Here is a 6,000-nt window from a genome sequence, read left to right on the forward strand (position 1 = left end):
TCTCCCGGTAATTTTGGAAATGAAAACTGTAGCCTACTCATTATTCTGCACTGCTTGTTTTCTTTAGTATGTTTGTGAGGTACAAAATATGACATATTTTTTTTGGCGTCATGGCTGTGGAAACGTGATGTCGTGTAACAATTGTGACACCCACCGATCAAAGATCTTTGCGTTTATTTTAAACAATGTACCACGTGACCGTTATGCTGATTAACCGGCTATTTTAGTATAACTCGGCTTTTGCCCAGAGCTTTTTGTCATTGCTCGCCGAGCTAGCTATGAGCAACTACCGAGGAGAAATTACATCAACCTTGTGTGAGCTTTGTAAATTTTTATCCCATTAATTTACTCTATACCAAAGAAAAATTTGAAACAAGGAAGAAATATGAGTTCTAGCTATGATTATGTGGTTATTGGAGGAGGAAGCGCAGGTTGTGTGGTAGCGGCCAGACTCTCGGAAGATGCTGATACCAGTGTATTGCTTCTGGAAGCTGGGCCTCATGATACATCAAATCCAAACGTAGCCATACCATCACAATTGGCAAGCCTACAAAGGACTAATGTGGATTGGGACTTTAGGGTAAGTTATGCACTTCTGTCCTTTGATTTCCTTTGCAGTTTTATTAAATCGCATTTGTCATTAATGCTCAAGAACAAAGTGATAAAATAAATAAACATAAATAACCTATTTTGTAAAATAAACCGACACTGTAAACATCTCTTTATACTCGTTTAAAGCCGTTGTAACATTTCCTGAGGAGGGCGCCCTCAATGTTGTCCAAAATTCATTTTTACACGATTGTAATATACTTTAGTAAACTAATAAACTGCAAAAATCTAGTTGCTGTAGTTGTGACGAAATCCAAGATTTTTAATAAAACGACTGAAAAGTCGATTATAATAAGGGGGTTCATGTTTATGCATTGAATGTAAACATGGTAAACATGATACAGAGTTTATGTTATGAACATCGCATACGCGTTCGACTAATATTTCGATCGTAATAATTCAAAACCGGATTTGTCACAACTACAGCACCAGAAGCCTCGATTTGTGACGATATATTTATAGTTTACTGTAAAGTACATAATAATAGGGTTGGGCATACATCAACTTTTTTTATCAATATTAATATAAAACATATTGTTTCTATGGCGAAATTGTGCGTAGAATACAAATCTGGTAAAATTTTTGACCTCCAATGATGTTTGATACCACTAAAGTTCAAAAATTCAAAATGGCCGCCAAAATTACGCAATTTTGCCAATAAATTGTAAATTTTACACTTATATGGAATCCAATATGTCTTGTTATAGGTTTTTGGTGTCAAGAAACCCAAATATTAAGCTTAAAAAGTGAATAAATGTACCTGTAACAAGTTATGTGAAGTTTGTATTAAATTTGATCCAATTTTCAGCACAAATTGTGTCAAAATCGTCTTTTTCAGCAGAGCAAGGTGATGTAACAGTGTTCTTTCTAGTGTCACTATGGTAGTTTACTTTAAAGTGGACACCTTATTTGGCTGTTAATCCATGCCAAACTCAGGGATTTAGCACATTCCTTAATAAAATCAATATCAGTATCCAAGTTAGATTCTGGTTTCACAGCATTGTGTATAGACTCTGCCTCAGTTCATCGCATGAAAACTTCACCATTCTGAATTTTCCATCATGTTTTTTCTTCGCCTCTGACGATCGATATCAGGGGTAACTGTTACCCTCAGATAACCTATTTCACTGGGTAGTTCCTTTTATGTTAGGTCCTCAAGTATTCCTACATTGCTTGGTGTCACAGGGCCTTGCATTCATCATGGAGTTTCAATGTTCTGGTCAGTTCCTTTTCTTCAGTTCTGCTTTTTTCATGAGAGCCAGTCTTTTTGTCATTTTGACTATATGAAGGTAGTTTGACTCTATCTCCTTTATATCAGATACATTGTCAGAGGTCCTTGCCCATTTCCATTGGTTGCATTTTTTCAGCATTGCTAAGTGTCGTAAAAGATGGATCAGAAAGTAACCGATTTGTCATTACGATGTTTTTACGTGAATGGGTTTGGACTGATGTAGATCCGCCACTTGCAACAATACGTACATCCAGTATGGCGAATTCTGATTCACACCCTAGATTTGTAAGAGGTGGAAATTCCATCTTGTCTTCATCTATCTCTACATCCATACCCTCACCACTGCAGAAGAATGCCATTTCAGATAACTGTTTTTCTAACGTATCAATCACTTCATCAAGCACCGCACAATACAGTCTACTCTTGCCATCATCACTATCCATAGACTCATCTCTGACTTGCTTAGGCTCAGGTAGCTTTCGTTCAAAGAACTTGCTCACTCCTAACCAGGTACACTCACTTCTATCAACATTGCTGCCTCTGTCATCTATTCCTAAGAGATCCATGAGAGGGAAAATGAAAGCATCTCCCAATCTTGAGTAGATTTTAGCGCAACACATCCAGTCATTCTGAATAATACGTTGATACTGCCAAAACTAGCTTTTTTTCCCTTTAAGACATAGCATAACTGGGCATTAACAGCAGAGACAAAAAAATCATTTAGAAGCTGACGAGGAAGCACCCAGAAATCGTTTAACCTCCCTGCTGAAGCTGGCCCTTGATCTAATGGCTGTAATTTGGGCAGTTAGAGAATTCCATAATTGGGCTGTAGATGGTGGAAATGATCTTTCATGGGTGACAAGGTTTTATCTTCCACTGCTAGGTCATGCGATCTCACAGACCGTTGCAACCTGGGGTCATGGACATGGATGTCTGGCATCAGCTGGCATAATAACTCAGGGGCCTCCTTGTAATACGATGGAAGAGCGTGGCTGCTCCAACTGCCCTGCTGTGGTTCAATGGCTGAATACGATTATCTTCATACTCATTCGTTGGCAGACCAATGACACGCTTTATAGCTCTATTTTGCAGGAAATATTGCTTTACCGAATCTGTTACCAGTGAAGCCCTTGAAACCAACATGTTCGATGTCTTCCATCTCCATTCATGATGTTTATTTCTTATACAGTGATATGGAGTGCGCAGCATGGCTAGAAAAAAGTAGATTTGATATTACAATGAGGGCCAGCATGTGGACACTTGATCCTGGTGATGTGAAGACCTTCTCACCAGCTGTCACATTTAACAGTTTTTTTTGAACGCCGATTTTCTGCTCAATGTTCTTAAAGACTTTGTCAGCTACGTGAGTCGCGCCTAGTATAGTGTGTGCACTGCATTTGAGGATTTTCTCTTTAGTCACCCGAGACTTTGCAAGAGCTTGGAACAATCGCCTGTACGATCTGACATCCCAAGGTCTATTGAGCATTTTATGTCGTCAATGTCACAGTCAGCCAGCGTTGCTTGGCATTTCAGTTTTAGATCATTATGCAACAGCACCATCAGCTCCTGAGTGACTGATATTTTCTGTAGCCTGTTGTCATGGTCTTTCAAGACATGTTAGGACCTGATATGGTAATGTGATAGCTTTCACATCATACATTATTTTGATGCCCTGCTGCTTTGGTTGTGTCTTCAAGACCTACAGTAATTACATCATCATCACTCTTAAAGGTCCGTGACCCGATCGACAGCATCATCCCCCGATATTTTTCAGCAGGAAGCATTCTCTAGATATCGATTCACAGTTCTGCGACTTGGAAAGACATAAGTTAAGTCCTTAGCAGATTTCCGACGCTTTGCTGTATCGTCTTCTGATGTTTCATCATCTTCACTTTCCCACTCCTCATTTTCGCTTATTTCTTCCCAATCTTGACCAAAAATAATATTGGCTGTTTGGACAATAATACCAGATAAATCTCTGGGGCTGACTTGTAATGTAATCAGCTAAATATTGGACAGTACAAAATCATACAAGGTATAGTAATGGTGTAAAAATGTTGGAAAAACAACATTTGTGGTGTTTTGGGGTGTTTTTTAAAAATATTTACCACTTAACACCCTTCATGTACAGAAATTGATGTTAAAAGTGATAAAAATGTGTTTCTTGACCCTGATAACCTATGAAAAGACATGTCACAGGTTGGTAAAGTATGAAAATAAGCGATTTAGTGCTTAAAAATGTAATTTTGGCGGCCATTTTGAATTTTTGAACTTTAGTGGTATCAAACGTCATCATACGTAAAAACGGTTAGCAGATTTGGACTCTACACTAAATTTGGCCATAGAAAACACTCGTTTCAAAAAAAATATAGTGATTTGCCCAACCCTAATAATAATCGTAATCGTGTAAAAACAGAATTTTGAACAACACTGAGGGCGTCCTCTTCAGCAAATATTACAATAGAGGTTATCCAAGTTTACTCATATGTGACTTCTAACAAACGGCGCTGGTTTCCGTAGTATTCCTCATTCAAACTAATTCAATGCACGACCTCGGAGTTACTTGCATGACTTTGGCGGGCTATTTTGAAACAGTCATGCTTGCACATGCAGGTACATGTATTTCTTTTGAAAATCCTAAACAAGGTATAGCAGTCGCTGATAGGATATGCAGCTTTAGAACACGGATAACCTCTATAGGGCTAGCCTTTAATTGTATCTAAACATGTAAATTTATTGTGGAAATGTTATTCATACTGGTAAAATGACATGTTTTATGGTTTAGTGAAGGGTTTGTTGTGGCAAAGGTTCAGAACACAATTTAGTTCATATAATGTGGCATTTTCTTGACTTCAGAGCAACTCAGATCTTCAAAACTTACACTTTCTGCAAGTTGAAGTAGATCACTCTATAAGCCATGCAGCTTACGCCAGCTCACAAGTAGCTTGGCGTTTCTGAAATATAACACATTTTGAAAGCTTAGGCAAATCTTCATTAAAAGTCGGATCCTGGTCATTTTTCATGGACAATCTAATGCCCAGGCCTAAATAAGGAATAAATATATGAATCAGGGCCTATTTTTTTAAAATGTATTTCCTACTGTATTACAACTTTTCGAAACACTGATTTTTCTTCCAAGGGTAGCCTATAGATAAACCTTGAATTAACCAAAGCTGATATTATTTTTTTTGTATTTAGCTAATTTGGATAATACCTTTGTTTATTAGGTGCCTGTTAGGTCAACAACAAAAACAGCATTTCCTATCAGTTGGTTCGGCAAATCAATATTAAATACAACTTGTTATCACGGTATTGATACATGAATTTGCTTTGAGTCCGTACAATATTTTTCTTAATATTTGCATTGTTTCTAATACGTAGACTCCTGCACAGTTGTTGTACTCTCACAAAGCTTACAAGGAAATGTAGCAGTGTGGCCGCGAGGAAAGGTAAGAGACTAACGCTTCTGATTACCAAAGTTTATGTCCATTATCATGTATATCAATCTCATATATTTATTTCTAGCGATATTCCAGCTCCCTACCCGTTATTCCGAAGGCCGTTATTCAGAATTCAGAAAAACCCTAACCCATACCCATTCCCTAACCCGTACTATAAACCCGTACCATAACCCGCAACCCACATTTTTGGTAATAACGCTCCAACAGTAAAATGGGCCGACCTCGATAGTCAATCATTAAAGAAATTTTTTTTTTCGTTGTGAACACTGCATTTTCAGTTTCCCAACTCAATTTTATTATGTTCTCCACTGCGATTTTCTGCTCAAATTGACTAGCAGCGGACAATGGAACATTGCGATATATAACACCCCCCACAAAAATTCTTTGTCCCTCTTTACACAAGCAAAATTTAAAACCTTAAAATTGTCTTATCATATAATGCCAGCGCAGCGAGCAGGAAATTTGCATATTTAACGTGTTCCTAATGTTTTCCTACACCTTTTAGGGTGTAATATAGAAACGGTACCCAAACATCTAAACAACTATAAAACTGATCCTCATCAATCAATTCTATCATTTAATAATCGCATGAGGTGAGAGAACTTTGGTGCTTAATCTAGATCGCACTTTTTGATAGAATTGTATTGGTAGGCGATGCGAGATTTGTAGCGAGACCTTCAGAGTCTAAAAATATGCTGA

Source organism: Amphiura filiformis, chromosome 12, assembly GCF_039555335.1.
Source record: "Amphiura filiformis chromosome 12, Afil_fr2py, whole genome shotgun sequence".
In the NCBI taxonomy this organism is placed as follows: domain Eukaryota; kingdom Metazoa; phylum Echinodermata; class Ophiuroidea; order Amphilepidida; family Amphiuridae; genus Amphiura; species Amphiura filiformis.